Source organism: Nothobranchius furzeri, chromosome 8 (assembly GCF_043380555.1).
Source record: "Nothobranchius furzeri strain GRZ-AD chromosome 8, NfurGRZ-RIMD1, whole genome shotgun sequence".
Taxonomy (NCBI): Eukaryota; Metazoa; Chordata; class Actinopteri; order Cyprinodontiformes; family Nothobranchiidae; genus Nothobranchius; species Nothobranchius furzeri.
In genome coordinates this window covers 63,923,382-63,944,330 of record NC_091748.1, presented here as the reverse complement: position 1 = coordinate 63,944,330, position 20,949 = coordinate 63,923,382, and the positions used below count along the sequence as shown (strand labels likewise).

The following is a 20,949-nucleotide window of genomic DNA, read 5'->3' as shown; positions in this document are numbered from 1 at the left end:
GACTCCTGTCTCCCCACCCCCAGCTCGTACGAGGTGGATTTGGGAAGAAAGGGATCCAAACCTGCGACGCGGAGATAACGTGCGACTCCCGTAAGAGAGCCGCGTTTGGAGTCGCGCTCGGATTATTATTATTATTAAAGAGGCTTTTTTTTTCCTTTTTGAAGAAATTCAGACTTGGAGCGTGTGATCTCCTTGAAAGGAAGAAAAGGGAATAACAAGTATTTTTAACTCGCTCCCTCCGTTAACAAGTGACTGTGTGGCGCTCGGAGGAAGGAGGAATAACGTTTTCTTTTTCTGGGGACGCATCGTTACTTTTTGGTTTTCATTGAGGGAAATAAGCAACCACAGCACCACGGATACGGATTAAACACGATTCCCCTTAAACCAACCAGGGGGAAGTTGAAGAATTATTTTCTCACGCAGCTGAGCGAGTAAGTGATAGTTTTTAATGGCTGGAAATGAGTTTGGATGACTTATTAAGAGTGGCTGGAATATAGTATTCTGTAGCACAGTCACTAGTTTGTTACTATCTGTTTCTTTCATTCAACTTTTGTCCACATGATGTTTTTAACCACATCACAGCGAAGGACTCTCTTTTTGCACTAATCTGAGTGTTTTACAGCTATAGAAACAATCCGGGTCGACCTTAAAACACAGAAATGTTAGTAGATTTGGACCAGAAGAATCATTTATTAACTTTTTTCAAAACGTTTAGTGACTTTTGGATCTTAGTCCCGTTTTGATATGTTGTTGTTTAATCTGATATATTTCTAAATCTGATCAGGGAACTGCTTCATCCTGCTTTAGTTGCAGTTTTGTGTTTACAGTCTAAATGCAATAATTACTTTTTTATAGACTATCTTATAGTGGCTCGTTTTATTAAAGAAAGTAGCAGTTTTATTCTTAGTTTTCTATCTTCCTTTTAGTCTCTTTTCACGTTATTGGAGGGTAGTCCTCCTCGCCTTGGAGAGTTTTGTCAAGTTGTGTAGAGAAGTTAACTGCTCCAGGCTATGTCTCTGCTCTGCTTTCATTTTTTGTAAGGCATTCTTTCATTCTTTCCTTTTTTATTTCAAAGATCTGTATTTTAGCAGGAAAGATTTCAGGATACATTTTCTCCAACTCGATCAACAAAAGTTATAGTTCTTGTGCCCCCCATCAAACACACATTTTAGCCCATTTTCTTCATTTCCTGAAGTTTTACCTATTTCGCAGCTCCAGCTCATTAGTGTTGCATCGCAGTGTTCCATCAGCCTGCTAGCTTGCATAAATAAACCCATTTGTCTCCTGATGAGAGTCACATGTTGATTGTCAGTAGCAAGAAGGAGTCTTGTCCTTCAGCGTAATTGCACAACACCTAAACCAGGAGGCTGCACGTCAAGTGTGCTCTGGATTCTTAATGCAGCTTTAATTGAACAATTTATCACCCCTGATCACTGTCAAATAACTGAGGAAGATGGACAAAAACGGTGATGGAAATGCCTGGGAGAAGCTGCCAAATGGAGAGGCAGCTGAGTGTAACCAGCATGCCTGTTGCAGCACTATTAGGATCGATCGATCCTATCTATCTATCTATCTATCTATCTATCTATCTATCTATCTATCTATCTATCTATCTATCTATCTATCTATCTATCTATCTATCATCTATCTATCTATCTATCTATCTATCTATCTATCTATCTATCTATCTATCGTAGAGCCAAATAATTTGCAACATTACATCTTATTTTCTGCTGAGTCAGCATTTATTTATTTTCTACTGCTCTTTTATTTGGAGGGAAAGCAGTTTGAACTCTACTCCAGATATTTTCTTTTTTTAGTCCCTGCTGCTGAAGAAGAGCCCTCCATCAGATTTTCTCCAATTCATTTTATCAACAGTTTTTTCCATGAATTTTTCCTTCCGCAGGCAGTTTGCATGCTTTCCCCCCTTTTTTTTTTTTACTTTTTACTAAGGAAGGCAGAGATGTAGTGACCCTGAGTCAGAGTCAAAATGAATCAGTTCTTCACTCATTTTATTTGATATTTTATAATGTTGTTGCCTTGCTCACTGTCTTAAAGTTGCATTATTTGCATTTGGAGCTGGTATCTCATTGGGTTGCACCTGTTGGCATCTGGTTAGGCGTGACAGTGCAACAAAATATAAAAACGGATATGGAATCACTCAGCTGGTATGTAAAAATCATTTGCATGGAGCTTTGTGTGTGCTTGGGTCATGTGGGTTAGATGAAAACTGAAAGAAAATTGCAAAATCCTGTCATGCTAATTTTCTTTCCACATTTAAAATATAAAATGTCTTAAAGGTGTGGTTCACTCATTTCATTAATACATTTGCAGTGGTCTGTAGTAGGAATGAATGTCCTTTAATGCCCTGGTGTGCCTGTTTCAGGATCTAAAAGATTGCCAGATCAGAGTTGAGCTTAACACTGAAGGATTTCAAATTTTTTTTATTCAGGGGAAGAAATATACTGATGCACTATTTCTCTGACCTAGTAGTTGCCCACATCACAGCTGAGCTTCAGACGGCAGGATTTGGAGTCTTATTTCCTCAAATTTTGACATCTAACTTCTGATTGGCTAACAGAAATGCGACTCTACCCCTGACAATGTTTTCTTTGCAACGTTGATGTTTTTATCTAAAGAAATAACACAAGTGTGGAGGAGTTCTGCCATGTGGTCGAGTTGCTAATGCTAACGGTTAGCTTCTGCTAGTTGAGATGTTCTCTGCTGTTTCCTGGATGTTAAACCAACAACAAGATGGGTGAGTCCATGAATGTTAAGTGACAGAGTGACGTAGATCTGTCATCCATCCATCCATCCATCCATCCATCCATCCATCCATCCATACATCCATTGTCTGAACCCGTTTTGTCCATGTAGGGTCGCAGGGGGGGCTGGTTTATCTCCAGCAGTCAATGGGCAGTCAAGCGAGGTACACCCTGGACAGAGAGCCAGTCCATCGCAGGGCATAGATCTGTCAGACTTTTCTAATCCTAGAGTTTCATCATCTATTTTCTATCTGAAGCTAAAGCAGGAGATAGGTGTAGGAGACTATTTTCATGTTCAGCCTGCATGAAGAACTCAGAGTCAGAAATAAGAATTAGAAAGTGTTTTTTCAGTGAGCCACACCTTTAATTGCTGGAAGTTGTTGCACTTTTTTTGCTGCTTTTAAATCTCGTTAACGGAATTGAGAAGGGTTATAAACTTTTACTTTTACTGTGTGATTTATTTTTGCCACTCTTCTATTTTCCCTCGCCACCAGAGGACAATTATGCAACTTACGTGTGGAAATTGAGAACTCATGCAAAAGCTTGGAGACTTTTAGGAAACTTTGTTGCAACCTCTCTTCCATAAACTCAGTGAGACACGAGTCAGGACACTTCAGGCTATTGTGCCTGAGCAGATTTATATACTAGAGTGGAACAATAGCTGTCTCAGGGTATATACAGCAATCCTTAAGTAAAATTTACTACTTTTTAATACCTTTTTTTACTACCTTCAGAAATTTTTTAAAACCATCACAACACTAAATTGCAAGTGTTAATCAGCGACCTATTTACACATATTTTAACATGTATAACATACAAAAAGAATAGACTTAGAGACTCACTGATGTTGACAACGTATTGCACATATTTATTTTACTTAGAAAATAAGCCAGGCACTTCTGTTCAGCGGTTCAGACAGTTGACCACGAGGCCTGAAATGATGCAGAACGACCACTGAATATGACGTCATCATTATGTGACCGGATATGCTAAAGTAGAGCTGCTCGATTAAGGCAAAAACAATAATCACGATTATTGTGACTGAAATGGAGATCTTGATTATTTAAGACGATTTTTCAATTTATGTAGATTTTTTATTTTATTTTTTTATTCAGTCATAAAATTGCTCAGGGCTAGAGCTGTGGCGACGCATCGATGACGTCGACGGCTCGATTCTAAAAATTTGTCGACGTCAGATCCGGTAGTCAACGCACCGCGCCCACTTGTTGCATCCCCAGGAGTTTGTAAATGGAGGAGGAATCTGCCTGTTTTTCCTCTAGTTCGCCCTCTTCTCCACCTTCACTAACATCTCCGCCAAATACCGAAGATACGGAACAATGTCCGTCTGCTGCTAGATTCCTTTCCCGTTTTGCCCGCCTTCGTCTCCCGGCAACGGACAACAACTTCCGTCGTCAGATGCGCTGCTTTGTCTCTACCGCAGATGTAGAAAATCACTGGGAGCGTTTCTCCCTTCATAAAGGAGCTTCTTTCAGACATTAGGAGAGCTGTTTTGGTGGTAGCAGTCTCTCCTCCATGCTGGTCTGTTTGCTGCTGGGTATTTTTGGTTTATTTAAACTTGGTAACTTGAATTTAACGTTGGTAAAGCTACTGTTAGCATTTTCGCTAACAGCTTCTTGCGTTTGGATAAGCGGTTACGTTTTGGTTTAGAGTTCATCTTTTTTGTGGTGCAGATCTCCCTTTTATTACATTTAGAGTGTTGTGGGTTTTCGGTTTAGTGTAAAATATCACCTTAAGTTTGGTTTAACCGCCCAGTTTAGAGTTTGGACCTTTGGAGATCCTTATTTTGGTCCAGAACCCAGTAATCTTTGCCCAGTGGGACATCCCAGGTTATTTGTACTTTTGTTTTAATTTCCCACAAGCAGAATTAGTTTTATTATTCCCAACCTGTGGATGGAAATATTTATGTTTTTTTGTAGTTGTGAATAAACCTGATCATCATTTCAACTTTTAAATCCCGTTATTGTCCCTTCCTTTTTGCACACAAGCCAAACTCCCCAGGAAGGATCGTAACACCACTCGCCTCACGCACATAAGTGACCAAAGCAAAGCAGCATGGAGACACTCCGTCTCCAACCACGTCTCAGGCAGCAGCCTGCACTCCCAACCTCTACAGTCACCAGAACATAACCAACCACAACACAATAAAAGCAGTGTTATACAGAATGGAAGGCCTGTAGTGTTTATTCTCTTACAGTAACAATTTATCAATTTTTTGGAAGAATTTATTTGAGATTTTTTGGGTTTTATTAATTGTGCAATAGAAAAATAATCGCTAGATTAATCTTCTAAATAGTCATTAGAATAGTCGACTATTCGATAAAATAATCGTCAGAATAATCGTTTTAAAAATAATTGTTTACCCCCAGCCCTACTCAGGGCACAATCAGGGCAAAAATAAACAAGAAACAAGATGATCACTAAAATAACTCCTGATTCCCAGTATAAAAAGACCAATATACTTATAGCTCATAGTTTATGACCCAAGGGCTATAGACCTTGATTTAACTCATTTAAGTCTAACCAGTACAGACCCAAATACCAATATCTTGCAAATACTGACAACATGAATTACACAGTGGCATTTATAACAAATAAATGCAAATAAATTGATGTTCACAAAATGTTGCATAACATTTATTGAGTCATGTCAAGGTGCTGTAGGAGCATGCACCAGCACCGTGTCCTCAGAGAGATTAGTTATTAGTTATTAGCGTGAGGAACTTATTTCTACCTTATTTATAAACTATTTATTTACAAGTCCATCAGTTAATGTAATAATTGTCTCAAACACAGCTGCACCCCCCACCCCCCAACCCGGTCTCACAGCAATCAGGGGCAAGCTGCACGTGTGTTTAGCGCGCCGCACACGCACATTTAGCCGTTTATAGTGGCTCAGGAGTCCGCAGGTACGGTGTGTGTGTCACTCACTCTGGTTACTCTAACAGAGAGCTGGCTCTGAGAGCTGTTTCGGTAGCGACCGACACATCACTACATCATTCCCTTTCCTAATGTCCTGAAGAATGGTCCGGAGCGCAGGCGGAGTGTTTAGCTAACCTGCAGGAAATGTCGACGACAGCTATCCAGAAAGTAGCTAAGGGTTACCAGAGATGTTTCTGAGGTGTTCGCTAGGTACTTTTAAGTTAAAAAGTCAAGAAGGGGGTCTGAAAAGCTGCTAGAAATAGCGTCAAAGTCGCTAAGTTGGCAACACTGTGGGAGGAGCGCTTCATTTGCAACTCAGGGCAGCACAAGCGGGAGGAGCAAATAATCTGTTTTGTTTTTATAATCGTTCAAAACATTTCATTCGGAATATATTTCTATGTTGATGTTCATAATACGACACCTGATAGTCTGAAAAAAATAATACCTAATTTGGAAAAAATAATACCTCTGAGACCAAATTTAACACTTTTAATGGCCTTAAATTTGACTATTTTTATTTATCACTTTTTAATACTTTTTAAAACCCCGCGGACACCCTGTGTCTCCTTAAAGAGGATTTCTTTATTCTCAGCTTTTTGCAGATGGTGCACAAAAACTGACAAGCAACAAAGCATTCTCAAGTTGCAGCATCATATCTGCCACATGCAAAATGTCACATAATTATAATCACTGAGCTTCAGATTGTCTGAATTCATACTGTAGCCAAACAAAGGCTCCCAAATGATACCAAAGCATTAGTCAACGTATCATTTTCCTTTTGTTAAAAGGCTTTTATGTCTATTTTACCACCTCAGGCCCTTTTTGTTTTACTCTGCCAAATTAGGAGTATTTTTGAGGCATCAAGTGCTTTGCAATTAGTCACATTGTACTTGACACAGCAACATAGTTAATAATAGTTGTGCTGAAGTGACTGTCATGGTAAAGGGGAAGAGAGAAATGTGTGCCATGCAAAGGTGCTTTTGCACTCACTGCTAATTGTGTTTATTCATTTTAATTTGCTCCGAGTGCTAAATCAGTGCCCTTCTGGCAGAACAAGGTGCAATTAGCTTTGCTGTGAAAACAGGAGGAAGTCGTGCAGTGTTCCCTCCTGTCCTTGATTTGTGGATTTTTTTGGGGGAAAAGGGGTCTAACAGTAAAATTAAAACTCTAAAATAGGCATGAATGTGAACATGTTTGTTGGGAAGATCCCAACTTTTAGCAGAAAAAGCCTCATTGGGCCTTCAGTGTTGTTGCTAAGAGACTGGAGTTTCTCACTAAATGTCCCAAGGTATTTATATCAGATGTTTTATTGGCTGCTCACTTAGACATACCTGCTCGTTACCTTGGTTCTGAAATTGGTTACTAAGTCCTCATCACAACTCGTTGAAGGGGAGAAATGGCCATGACTGTGCAGCACCAAAATGCCATATTTACACCGCTCCTCTCCTGAAAACTAAAGGTCAGCCATCCTAAACAGGAAAACTGTGGTTCTGAGCAGAGATGACAGGTTCCTAAGGCCTGATAAGGCAAGGTTGTGAAAAAGTGAGTGAATTCAACAGAGTCAGTTTATTATTGGTGAGGTTAAAGTGACAATGTTTAGTTTTTACCGTTAATCTATGGAAATATCTATCGAAATTATGTTGAAAATGAATAAAATGGTGTCCAGTTGTTGAAAAAAATTGGCAGCTTTGTAACTTATAACTATAAAAATCATGTCTGAAGTACATAGGGCGCAGGTCTAGCATCTTTGGGTGACACCATATTAGGGCTGGGCGATAAATCAAAAAATTTATCGTCATCGAAATTTGTGACTCTTATCAAGATAAATTTTCATGTCAATAAATTTGATTAAAAAAATGAAAAGATGTGTGTAGTTTGGCAACGCTCATGTCCCTTTAAGAAGCTGTACCACCTTGAGTCACCTAAAAATGTGACTCAACTGATACATGTGACAGCCCCATCTTGTGGACAACTTTTGTCTCTGCACATACCTGTAGTTATTGTCCATTTATTGTTATTGAGGTGAAATCCTCAATATATCGCGATATTGATTTTAGGCCACATCGCCCAGCCCTACACCATATTAGACGCCACGTTTCCTTCTGGCTGGCTCGGGGTCCTGTACCCGTCGATGACATCCCAGATGATTGGCTGTACGTACAACTTACGGAAGTTGCGTTACCACATTAGAAAACATTTAGCCAGTAAGAAACACAAATCTAAAAACAAAACTGCTAAACTCTTTCCGAAATGTATGTGAAAGAACAGAATCAAAAAAGCAATGTAATAAATTTTGGCCAAGTGGTATTGCGGTGGTATGATGACATCATCAGCGGGAGCAGGACCCCGAGCAGATCCCAAAACTACAATGCCAGAAAACTACAATCAGCATTGCATTCTCTCGACGGAATTAACTGAAGGACCATCAAAGTCTGAGGAGTCACACCGAGGTTGCATGCTTTCTGGTCCACAGGTAACATTTACCATAATGTTTTTTAAACTAGTGACAGTCACGGCGATATGGTGTAAAACTATTCTGAAAAATATGCACTGCCCTGTAGGCAGGAAACTACACACTGCCCCTGTAAAAATAGATCACCATGCATCTTTGATGGCTGTCACTGAAAATTGACTTTTTGTCCAGATCAGACCCCTCTATTTTTTTGTTGAACAAAATATCAAACCGCCCTTTCCAATATTAAACACTGATGACATACTAAGACTTGTACCTTTATCTGATTCTATGAACTCTGTTCATTTTTCCTGTTTTACACTTCTCACACATTTCCTTCAACCTTGTGTAAGCCCAATAAGCCGAGTGTAAAAAGGAATCTAAATCACAGAACAGGTATTTTGTTGTGTACAGACGTAAACATTACCCACACAAACACATAAATATACTAATCCCTTCCAGACTATCTGGTAAGTGTTTGGGGAATATATCAACACACTGTCACCCCTTTAGCCTCCTGCCCATTCCTACAAAAATGACTTGCTCCAGCTCCCTCTGATGAAGTGACAGTAATCTGCTTTTGCAGACGCACGGGGGGGAGTCCCTTCATTCATTTCAGTCTGCCTCCCTTAAGGTATACCACACTTGAACAAACAGGGAGCATAGTTTGTTAAAGCCTGCCAGAGGAAGCTACAAGACTGAGTATTCACACAAACATCACCATGCTTCCTTTTTCCCCCTCTGGCCTTTTCCTCTCCGCTTTATAGGCCGTTTTATACAGGCACTGCTCTTGATTTATCTCGTCTTGGTGTCTTCCTGATGTTGTGGATTACTGGAACATTTGTATCAGACGTTAAACTGCATCAGGCGTCGGCCACTTTCACTAAAGTAAAAGTTTGAACTGCTACAGGGTCCTGGGTTAATTTGAGCGAAGATGAAAAAATCTGAGAAAATGCCTGTACACTTCATTTGTTTTAAAGATTTTCTGCAAAATGATTGAAGTGAATCTACATTAAAACTATCTGAGTTGCAATGCAGATCAACTTTTTGCCTGAACATCAGATCTTTTTTGTCTACCACAGTTTTTTTTCCACATTGTCCAACATGTTTGGTGTATTTGAACATAAATGGTGTCCCAAATCAACATGTTGAGATAAATGTAGACGTTCAGGCAGAGATGTGAGTGGCTGTACTACTGCTGTCTCATCCAGCAATAAGCGATGTGGAGGTGGTGCCCTTTAGTGTATTAGGAATAAGATGATAGATTTGATCTAAATCTGACTAAATGTTATAGCCTGGAAATCTAGACAGACCGTGGCGGAAGCAAAAGGATCTGCAGGTCAGTCTAGCCACGCTCCATAGGAGCCTCAGCAAGCCCCACCTGTTTTGTGTCTAGCCAATCACAGCACTCTTATTGGTTTGGTGGGCAGGATTAGCACTGGAGCTGCGACAGAGCGAAACAGCAAAGATAGCAACAGCTTGTTTGAAATGCTTTGGTATTAACTTTGGACTGTCTTGTGCTTTTCTTTGAGTTAAGAGCAGATAGAGGTACTTAAGGCTGTTGCATCACTCCGTGCTAGCTGGGGTGTCTCTATGGGTTGTGGCCAGACTATATATTCAAATATGTAGGGTGGCTTGCCAGGCTTTAAGTATTACACACATTGTTAGAAAACTATAACCCAATAAAGAATGTAATTCTTAAACTGAAACAAATTCCCTAACCTCTGCGTCTACACTTACATGCCTGTATAATGTATGAGGATTGTTAACAGAAAGGGGCCAGTGTATGAATGACTGACAGCTGTCTTTATAAACAGAATAACAAAGATGATGGATAGTTCATGTGAGGAAAGAAAGGGTCAGACGACAATGAGGTTTATGTGAACTTGTGTTTCGTAGAGAAGTAATTAACAGCCAGTCTGACATTAAGTGGGCGTATCTGCTCTCGTCTGCCTGCATCAGCTTTGGGCGTTACCTCATGCTCGCTGCCAGGCTTTACTTATATTAAGTGTGATTACTATGTGGCTTCTCTTAGACAGATGCATCAAAGCTCCCCTTGGGGTAAATAGTCCTCTTTGTAAACTGGGTGTGGCAGAAAGGGCTGCCCTTCATATTGGTTGATAGACCCCTGTGAGCTTTAAATGAGCCAAGTGCATCACCAATCAGGTTCTACTTTGCTGTTTATAAAGTTGTTTTCTGTGGCCGTTATGTCGGACTGCTGAGCTGCGTGCTTGTAGATTTGTGTAGTGACTAAGTTCTTGACAACAGACTTATTGGTCACTTCTTTTCTGCAGCAGGATTTTGTCCAGTTGAGGGTTCCCTGTATCCTTTTGCCTAGAGTCTTGGTATTATACTTGTTTTCAGTCCTAGATGCCATGCTAACCTCTCACTGCCATTCAAAAGACAGCTTCAAAAGTGAAAGTGAAACTTAAGGACAGCAGCTCCTTATTGTGTGTTGACGAGCTGCATGTGTATGTGAAACTACGCCGCCTCTTGGTGGTAACGTGGATTTAGTGAAAGAGGTACAGCTTGGCTAAAATAAGCAGCTAGCAGCCAGTTGGTTACCCATGACTTACATTATATAATATAATGGGAGGGCTGGGACAATAATCAATAAATCAATTAATCGTACGATAGATGAAAATGAACGCAATCATTTTTCCAGCCTCGTTACCACACCCCCTTAGCGCCATTTTAGGTGTTTGACTCAAATTTCTAGGGCAAGCTAGAGCTGTGAAAGTCAAAATGATGGATAAAAAGAACAAGGATGAATGCATCACTTACAGGAATAGAATTGTGAAGAAGGCTAGGGATTGGTATTTTTTAGAAATTGTCCACAGTCAATAACATAGATCTCTACGACCCCAAAGGATAAAACAGAGCTCAGACATTTCATTACTGATGAAAATATATCACTTGAGTAAGTTAAATAAAGGTTTCATTCTTGCATTTTAAAGGGTGTACTTGTGTTAATATGATGTATTAACATTACATAAGTGGTTATTTTGGTCTCGATAATGTCGACAATAATATTGTTTATCGTCAATCATTTGTTGAACCATATATCGTCCAGCAACATTTTTTCTCGTCCCAGGCCCAATGGTATTGCTAATTTTCATGTCACAGTTAAGCCGTAAAGTGTCCGAATGATTTCTAACATTTGCAGTTTTGCGGCCTTCTCTTGGCCAACACTGTCTCACATTACTTGCACTTTTTGACTTACTGAAATGAAATCCAGAAGGCTTTTGAGACGCCTTCCAGACGCCCACAATGACTGACGTCTGAACATGTTTAAAATTCCGTGACACCAGAGCAAGATCTTGCAACTCATTTCAGGAAATAAAGAACCCTTATAAACGTTTCCAGACATTTTGAAAACATTCGTGAAAACAGCTGCAGCCCAGTGAAATACAGACTAAAGGCTGGAATGTACTTGCTTTTTAATTACGCGTTTGTTTATCATGGATGCTTCGCGTAACTTGCGTTTATTTGAAGTGTTGTTTGTGTGCATCCTCTGAAATTAATGCAACACATTCGCAAGCTGCTATATGTGAGTAACCAGCAGGGGAGTTGATAAAAAAAAAAGGCGAGACACACTCGGCGTTGTCATGCCGTCTCTGTTGCTTACATACAATCAACAATACCGCTGCTGCTGTCTTTTTTTCTGTTGTGATTTCAAGATTAACCAGTAACTAAATTCTTCTATTGACGCCATGCTTGTTTTGGTTGAGGCCTACAAATCTGGCACTCTATCCAGTATGAGTTCTTTGCTGTGCCCCCTAGTGGAATACTCCCATACTACATGCTGTGCAACAAGTACATAGCCTTAAGCTTGCTACAGTCAGTACGTTTACATGCAGCCAATATCCGGGTTATGATCGGGTTAAGGTCGGTATTCGGGTTTCTGAGTTGATCAGAATAACCCGTTTACAAGCACAAATTGAAAGCCTTACCCCTAACTTGCATAACCCGATGTAAATGCGGACGTTGGGGTAGCATCAGGACGTATGGACTACGTCCAGACGCAATATGTGTCATTTCCAGTTCTTCTCGTTCCGGAATCCGTGAAAACAACATTTTTCCCAGTTCAGAAGAGATAGCGACCGCGTTTGTTTGCGCTTTAGTTTCCTCGTCACTCCGAAAGTGTGGTGCTGTGCTGCGACTCGCCATGTTGCTCCCAACTTGTTGTTTACTTTGGGAGTTCTGGCGCAAACAAGACGTCTCGCTACTCAAAAGACCAAGATTCCTTGCGAACAGAGCATGTGCAGAACACACGCTTTGATGGGGATATCCCGATATGCGTTTACACGACCAAACATTCGGGTTAGAAAAGGGTTACCCCAGGTGTAGTAACCAGGTTTTTAAAAACCCGGTTATGAGCGTATCCGGGTTTTTGACGGTGTTTACATGGCCATGCGGAACCGGGTTATTGCGAATATTCAGGTTTTAAAAGGGTTACTGGCTGCATGTAAACGCACTTAGTGAATCACCGATTTAGAGAGTTGATGTGGTGTGCATGTGTGGTTTTGGTTAGCCAATGGTGTTTTTTGTCCACTCAGAGAAAGCCCTGGGCAAAATGCCCCCCCCCCCAGTCACCTTCAAAGTCACTGCCACCCATCTGTGTCCCCCCCACTCCATGCTTTTGTTCCTGCTCTCTACACAAGCACATGCTCACCCAAACTTTAGGGACATCTGGTGTGAGGGTGGCCCACAAAAGGAAGGAGGGGGGAGGCAAACTCGCCTCCCCCTTAGTTTGCCTCCCCCTTAGCGACGGGGCTGTGATGAGGTGTGTGAGATGAGGGTCACGGAGAAACATGTGTAATCAAGATTGTGGGGGGTTATTGTCACTGAGTGGAGAGAGAGAGAAAGAGGAAAGTGGGGTAGCTAAAAAGGAGTGGGCAGATAATTGATGGATGGAAGTAATTGTGTGTAATGCAGGCAGGGAAACATGGGCCTCTGGGTAAAAAGAGATATTGAGAGGGAGCTGGTGAATAGTGAAAGAAGGGAGATAAAAAGAGAAGTGAGAATGATGAAAACAAGGGAGCGTGCAAAGTAGGCTAAGGGAAAGGGGGAGGAAAAAGGAGAAGAAAGATGGGTAGAGGGGTGAGAGAACTTGGAGAGAAAGAAGCTGCAGGGGGAGCATGGGGAAGGGCCTGCTGTTCTGTTGCATCACTCAGTGCTAGCTGGGGTTAAAGAGGAGTAACTACCTGCCTGTCAGGCTGATTGTTCATCCCTATGCATCAGGGGATACACGTCCTGGTTTATGAGAAATGGCACAGAAACACTATGTGGGCCATTTAACTACAGAACATATCTGCCTGTGCATCTCTGGGAATACAGTAGCACTGCCGGGTTTGGGCTCTCTGAAGTGGTGATTTCTTTAGGTTCATGTTTTCACATGCTCAATACAGACAAGCAGGTCATTATTACAGTAGAAGCTCTAATTTGACTCCATTGGCAGTCTTGCTTTTTCAGAATCATTCATTTTGCATTAACGATCCCCGTATTACAACAAAACCCACCCATCAAAGAGCTTAATAATAAGGCTTCCTCAGTAATTACAACCTCGGTCGCATGGGCACCTTTTCAAACAGCACACTTACTCATCTTTCAGTTAAATAGAAACAAAGCCTATGTACTTCAGCGTGGATACACAAATTACAGCATAGCAGTGGTGCGTAAAAGAGAGCAAAGACAGGGAGAAGACACCAGAGGCAAAATGCATTGAGTTTCCTCTCACTTTCTCGCTGTGCAACACAAGCTTGCCTCCCAGAAGGGGAACAAAGGTTTGTCAAGCGCATCGCGGTGAAGAGAGTAAAACCTCCCCAGCCCCTGAGAAAATAGAAGGTGACATTTGTATGTAAATGGAGACAGCCACTCCACTGTATTCCAGCTGACAGGAAATAGACTGAGCAACCTCAAATTTTTATTTCTTTTTTGAGAAGTTGGAGATGTAGCTGTTTCTCTGACATTGGTTTTTGTGGTGGGAAGATGAATGCTAAAAAGAAGAAAAGAAAAAACAGATTTAGAATTAAAAAAGGACTGTTTTTATACGGAAAAGCCAGTCTTTTTTGTAGCTCACACACGGATGCACATGCGTACACACAGAAAAACAAGTTATATAAGGAATCAACTGTCTCTCACACACAAGTGGTCGGGGACAAAATCACATTTGTCATTCTTCCAGTTTACTTAATTAAATTGGTTTTGTGGCAGTCCACCATATGTGGTAGCTTTACGGTTTAAAGACTGGGAGATTACGATACTTTTAGGGTGGAAAAAATATTATTATTAAATAATAAAACAAAGATCCCAAAAAAATCCTTATATGGCTCCAACACCTGCAGTTGCTTATACCCCTAATTGACTTCCAAATCTCGGAGTCAGTAGAGATAATCCTGATTAAAGAGTGATTGAGGTTAGGGAAAGAATGACAGCGTAGCAATCAGAGAAATCACCCGTGGATGGGAATATTAGCACCATCAGATAGTGGGGGTGGGGAGGCAGGAGGGTGGTGGACTCTCCCCTTGCTGCTGTCAAGGTTTTGTTTGTGGGTCAAATCCCTGGCAGAGTCAGGATTTCTGAGGTTTGTTTTCCTTCCATAAGGCAGATTGTACTGGAGAATTGACAGCTTGGTCTTTTTTGTTAGAACTGGCTCGTGTAATTAATGACTGACCAGGACAAAGAGTCGATACACAAAATATACACCCCTGTTATTATTTTGCAATCAGACAGCTGATACGGCATCTTTAGGATGTTTTCTGGGGCAGAATTTAAACAAAGTAATTGTGGAGAATAATCAGCCCCCTGCAGAGAGAGGGCTGGCAGTACGTGTTGATGAACCCATCTGGGACGTCTAAGCTCATGCGACAACACGTTAAAATTTCTGTCAATTGTCATTGATGGAAGAAGCTGAAGAACCATACGTTAATATTAACAAATAAACAAAATTATGAGGTGTTTCTTGCTGTTTTTCTTGGGTGAGAGAATATTCTCGTTGATATCGTGTTTTAAATCCATCCAGTACTAAGCATAAAATGTAAGCAAACACCTGTTTATCTGGTCAAACAGGGAATTGGGCATGCATAGCAGGAGGAAAATTGATGGATTTTTAAAAGGAAATAAATGAGGCTGTTATCACAATCTATTTGCTGTCAGACTGGTTAAATGGTATTCAGGCAGAGAGACAGTGCTGCCTTGATTAGGCTTGCATCCCTAAATACACCAGCTAAAAGAAAAAAGCAAAACTAAAATGGATCTTTAGATGAATCTAGATAAAGACACGAGGAAAATGGTTTAGGAACTGAAATCAAATTTGACTCGAACATTGTAATTCCTAAAAAGTTACCTCGATGTGTTCTGAATGTTTGATCCCAGTGATTTTTCTGAGCAATTCCCATTTACATGTTTCTTACGGTAAAGCAGTTTTAAGAGTCAGGCCAAGAAATATAATATGAACACAAAGTAGTAGAGATGAAGCATTGTAATGATATTCTCCCTCCTTTTGGTCCAATCCAATTTCCCTAGGATTCAGAGTAACCCTTTGGCCCTTAATTTTAAGTCGCAAGGAGCGGTGATTGAATTTTTCACCACAAATTCCCTCTAAAGATGCCAATTTTTCACATGCTGTCAATTTCTATCATTTTAACAGAGGCAATAGTTTCGTTTTTAATTTGGTCAGGACTCTGATATTCAGTTCTCAGCTATTACAGTCTCTCTTGATGCAGGCAGCGTTTTGTAGCTATTGGCCATTAAACTAAATGGCAAGCCATCCTATAGATGCAAATATATAGTCTGGCCACAACCCAGACAGATCTCAGTCATGGGGCGGAGTCTACAATTGTTATTGTCTTTCGAACTGTCTCAGCATGCTATTGGACAGTGAACAATGTGACATAATCACCGCTACAGATGTCAGTCAACGGGGCAGTCCGCCATACACCATTGAAAAAGATGCAAATACATCCTTATTCTAAATAAACTTAAGTCTTCTATCTGCTCTTCACTGAAAGAAAAGCCCAAGTCTAAAAATGATGCCAAAGCCATTTGAAATGAGCTGTTGCCATCTTTGTTGTTCCACTCTCACATCATCTGCCCACCAAATCGATAGAGTGCTGTAATTGGCTCATCAAACAGATAGGGCACTGTGATTGGCCCAGCAAACCGATGAAATGCTGTGATTGGCCAACCAAACCAGTAAAGCGCTTAGATTGGCCCACGAAACCGATAGAGCGCTGTGATTGGCCCACTAAACCGTTAAAGTGCTGTGATTGGCTCACCAAACTGATGAAAAGCTGTGATTGGCCAACCAAACCAATAAAGCGCTTTGAGTGGACCACCAAACCGATAGAGCACTGCGATTGGCAAGGCTTCGCAGCTTCTGAGACTGTAATGGTGGGTGACTAGACCAACATGTGTTATTTAGATGGTTAATGTCTTGCATTTTTATAGCGCCTTCAAGGGTTTTACAACCCCCAAGGCACTTCACAATACATCCAGTCATTTACCCACTCACACACACATTCACATGCTGGTGGTGATGAGTGGTGGTTGGTCCCTCTGATCACTACTAGCAGGCAATGTAGGTTAATTGTATTGCCGGAGGACACAACAACTGGAACAGGCTAAGTGGGACTGGATCCTGCAACCCTTCAGTTACAAGACAGTCTTAACTCCTCTGCCAGTGTCAACCCAAACTAGACATAAACATTAAACTGAACTTTTAATTTCTCGTGTGAATGTGGAACGGTTGTGTTTCATTAGTAGATTCAAATGTTATGCTAGCTGGTGCTAATTGACTAGATTATTAATTATGTATTAATTAGATAAATTTTGTTGAAAACAAGTTTTCATTTTATCTCTTAAAAACTAAAGCATTCCCTCTAAAACCTCAATTTGTAAGGTCATAGGGTACCTACTACCTCACCCACTCTGCTTCGCATAAAGAATTGGGACAACCTTAGCCCTTGAAATAAATTCCCAGAACAAAGGGCTAAGTGGTAGGAGCATAGGGTGAAATGGGATTCAACCCATTTCTTGTAGCCAAAGGGATGGGTGGGAGCTTTATTGGGGATAAATCCCAGTCAGCCCTTGTGACATTTGTCATTTTACCCCAATCTGTAATCCCAACAGGCTGGAGGCAGGGCTAAAAACATGAAAGGAAGGACAAAAGCAGGTTTGGCATGGAAATCAGGGTTGCTGTTTGCAGCCCACAGTATTTGGCCCCTGGGTTAGTGTAGTGGAAAATGAGGGGAATACAGAAACAATTAAAGCAGATATTACAGCATTTGGTGTGTGTGTGTGTGTGTGTGTGTGTGTGTGTGTGTGTGTGTGTGTGTGTGTGTGTGTGTGTGTGTGTGTGTGTGTGTGTGTGTGTGTGTGCGTGCGTGTGTGTATAGACGTAACAACAGCAACTACAGGCAGGGGGGAAAGCAGACAGTGGCTTAAGAACAGCATGTTGATGGGGAGCAGAAGGGTCCCCTATTTCTATGGAGATAAAAGACTACTAATGAATTAGAACTAGTGTCCTTCAGGGATACACCATAAGAGCAAATATAGGAAAGAGCAGATTGAGGTTTAATTTAATTTTAAACTTGAGCCAAACTGTCTTTTAGACACACAAGGGTGTTCCTGTTTTGTAAAGATGGCCGTTGCCATATTTGCCAACTGCCACAGGAGAGGCCTGTGCCAGGGCTCAGAGAGAATTCAATGCCAGGGAAAGATGTGTCTAACTGGCCAGGCCAGAGCCACTTTGTTTGCCAGCAATATCATTCATCTGCCCATCAGTGTACCTCATTTGAACAGCACTGGGAGTCCAGAATGGACTGTTTTTCCCAATGAATCAGTATGTGGTGCCATTTTTTCTCAAGTATCATCAGTACTTGAGACTTACATAATCTTGGAACAAAGTACTGTCCTTTCTTTATGAAGTCAGTTGTTGTTTTGATAAAAGTAGCTTGTTGTGTTCAGTTCTGACAACAGTAGTGAATATTTTAATGGAGTTTAGGTGTCTTAGGGTATATTTAAATGTGTTTTGCATGGCTCTTAGTGCACCAAAGCTGGCGAGTTTACTCAATGCTGCACCTTACATTCTTCTCTTTTACAACATAGTTTTTACCATACAGAGAGACCAACAGCTGTCCATGGCATCTATGACTATATGGAGGTAATGGTCTGACTTCTTGGCTGCAAGCATTGTCAATAAATAATGAAGTGGGCCTTTCTGTTGTAAATCCCAGAGGCATCTTGTTCTGGCGATGCCTTTGGGAATAACTCTTGCTACAAACAGGTGCCTACCTTCACTGTGTCCAGATAGCTAAAAGAAGACAGTTTTGAACATGTCTGATGGTGGTCTTTGTAGTTGTTTGTGTCATATGTGATCCAAATATTAACAAGCGATGAGAGGATAAGGCACAAGCGAGTTCGGTCAAAAGTCGTTTGTTCAGTTTTATCCTTGCAGGGTATTGACATTTTCGTCCAACGCAGGTCTTTCTCTGTCAGGCAGCACACATTGTTCTGATGCAGATCTATTCAGTTTCTCTGTGATTAACAATGAACAAGTGAGTAACCCTTCCACCGTATGTCAAAAGACTCTAGTTAACAAAGTTTAATGAATCCAAAGCCTCTTTTAGAAAACAATTTGAAGAAGAAGAAGAAAAGATCTATTCTATAGCAAAATAAAAATCACAAGGCACTTCACAAGAACAAAAAATGTAAAAATATAAAAAAGAATTTAGAAAATGATTAAAATATATTTAAAATGAGCGAAAAATAGATACCGTATTTTCACGACCATAGGGCGCACCGTGTTATAGGATGCAGCTTCAGTTACGGGTGCCTTTTTGGTATTTAACAAATACAAAAGGCGCACCGGGTTATAGGGCGGGGGCACGGTAAAACGTACTGGTAACACATCTGTGTGGGCTCGGGACTCGGAACATATCAGTGCAAACCAGACATTGCGAAAATTATAAACAGCCAAAAGCATGCTTCACTTTACCGGTCTAGTCCTGGTTCAGACCTGGTTTAGAGCGCACGTGCACTTCCTCATTGCGTGCGCTGACGGCTCGTGCTCTTCTAATGGGCTCGACACACGGGAGGCAACTTTGCTTCTCCTCCATTCATTTTCAATGAGACATGCGCAACAAAGCGATAATCGTGGGTCTCCCTCCTACTAAAGCCGGGCGCACACCGGGAGTGCTGCAGGAGGACACACAGGGATTTATGGGGGTTGGATGAGGAAAACAAAATAAAGAAAGTAAATCTGTGTTTTTTGATCAGTTTAATTTGACATGAACACGATAAGCACGCTTTCTTGACAATCTTTGAGAGTAAAAAAAGTGTAGAAATAAAAACGAACAGCGTGTGTTATTAGGGAAATAGCGGGCGAGCGGCGTTGATGCATGATTGCGCATGCGCCGAGAGCGGTTCTGGTACTGTTTTGGGTCGCATCTGCTCGCAGCGCCGCTTCAAGCGCTGATGCGCTGTGTTGAAGTTCAGAATGTGTTTAGTTGTTGGATTTAACCATATAAACTTTCCACATGAAAAAAATCATATGTGTGTTATTAATAGGCCTAAGAAAATAGTGTGATTTGAATTGTGTTTTATTAAGCCTCTGGGGTCCATGGACGCGTATCCGCGTCTTTAGAACAGGTCTGATTTGGGACGCTGTAGCAGCAAGACTCCGCCTCCCTGAGTTTCGGTTTCAATTCAGCTTTAAAAAGGAGATTATAAACTACACCCAAAGTTTTTAAATTTTGTTAATAGGCAACGAAAAAGCGGAGTTGTGGGCTCGACACACGGGAGGCGACAAACGACAGCAATCAGCGAAATTTGTCGCTGTCGCTTTTATTACCTGACACACGGGAGGCGATCCGCGGCAGCGCGCATGTCTCATTGAAAATGAATGGAGGAGAGGCGATGTCGCCTCCCGTGTGTCGAGCCCATTATACTAAACTAAAAAAACGACCTATTTTTAGACAATCTGACAACTTTTCAAAACAGCAGTTTAGTAATCCGTGAGAGGGAATGTGCTTTTGAACATAAAAAAAACACAAAAACATGAGATCCTTTTGCTGTTGGTGGAAGTCTCACATATTCAATTGATAAAAATCATCATTATGTAGCTGAGAGAGAGAGGAAGGCTGCACGAGTAACGAGATGTGCGCAAAAAGGAGCCGCTTCGCGGGGAAAGGAGTGGCGCAAACGGAGTAACAAGTAACAAGACCCAAATATAACAATTTTTAAAAATATGTTTCTTGCATGCCAACAGACAGCTAAAAGTCTGTGAGGCAGATTGGAGTTGAACATAATATGTTTGTAAAATAGAAGCCAGCAGGACTCTTAAGGAACCTGGCCTAGCCTTTGAAGTAAACTATTTTCCTTCACCTCAAGTGCATTGCTCACTTCAAAGTGGGATTTTCTCTCAAAAACTCATAACCCCCCCATACCCTCCCCTCTCTCTCTTTTCAGCAAAAATGACTGTGCACAAAATTGGTATGAGAGGACTTAGTCAGGCTGTATTTGTAACCTGAGACAACCTCACTTTCTGTGTTTTTGAGCCTTGGACTGTGTGCAGGACCTGCATAGTTGCATGTGTGATCTAGTGCAAGACCAAAGTGGCCTTCAGATCCTTGTTGGTGGTCTAAGGCATTGGCTTTTGTTAACAAGATGGAATAGAGGACCCTTCGGTCATGCGTGGAGCCGTGGTTAGATAGGTTTGACCCTTGTGGTTTGCTGTTGAATTTGGAAATTTAGCTAAAAATCTATTCACTATGTAAAATTAGACTCTTT

At 41.1% G+C, this 20,949-nt stretch overlaps 1 protein-coding gene across 6 annotated transcripts in view; it reads left to right on the top strand.

The window, feature by feature from the left end:
- The first annotated feature begins 200 nt into the window (after positions 1-200).
- Positions 201-20,949, top strand: part of ptprsa (protein tyrosine phosphatase receptor type Sa) — a 214,807-nt gene continuing 194,058 nt past the window's right edge. For all 6 annotated transcript variants that reach the window (XM_070554206.1, XM_070554204.1, XM_070554205.1 and 3 more), the window contains exon 1: positions 201-431. The gene's annotated coding sequence lies outside the window, so the exon portion shown is untranslated. The remainder of the gene's footprint in view (positions 432-20,949) is intronic.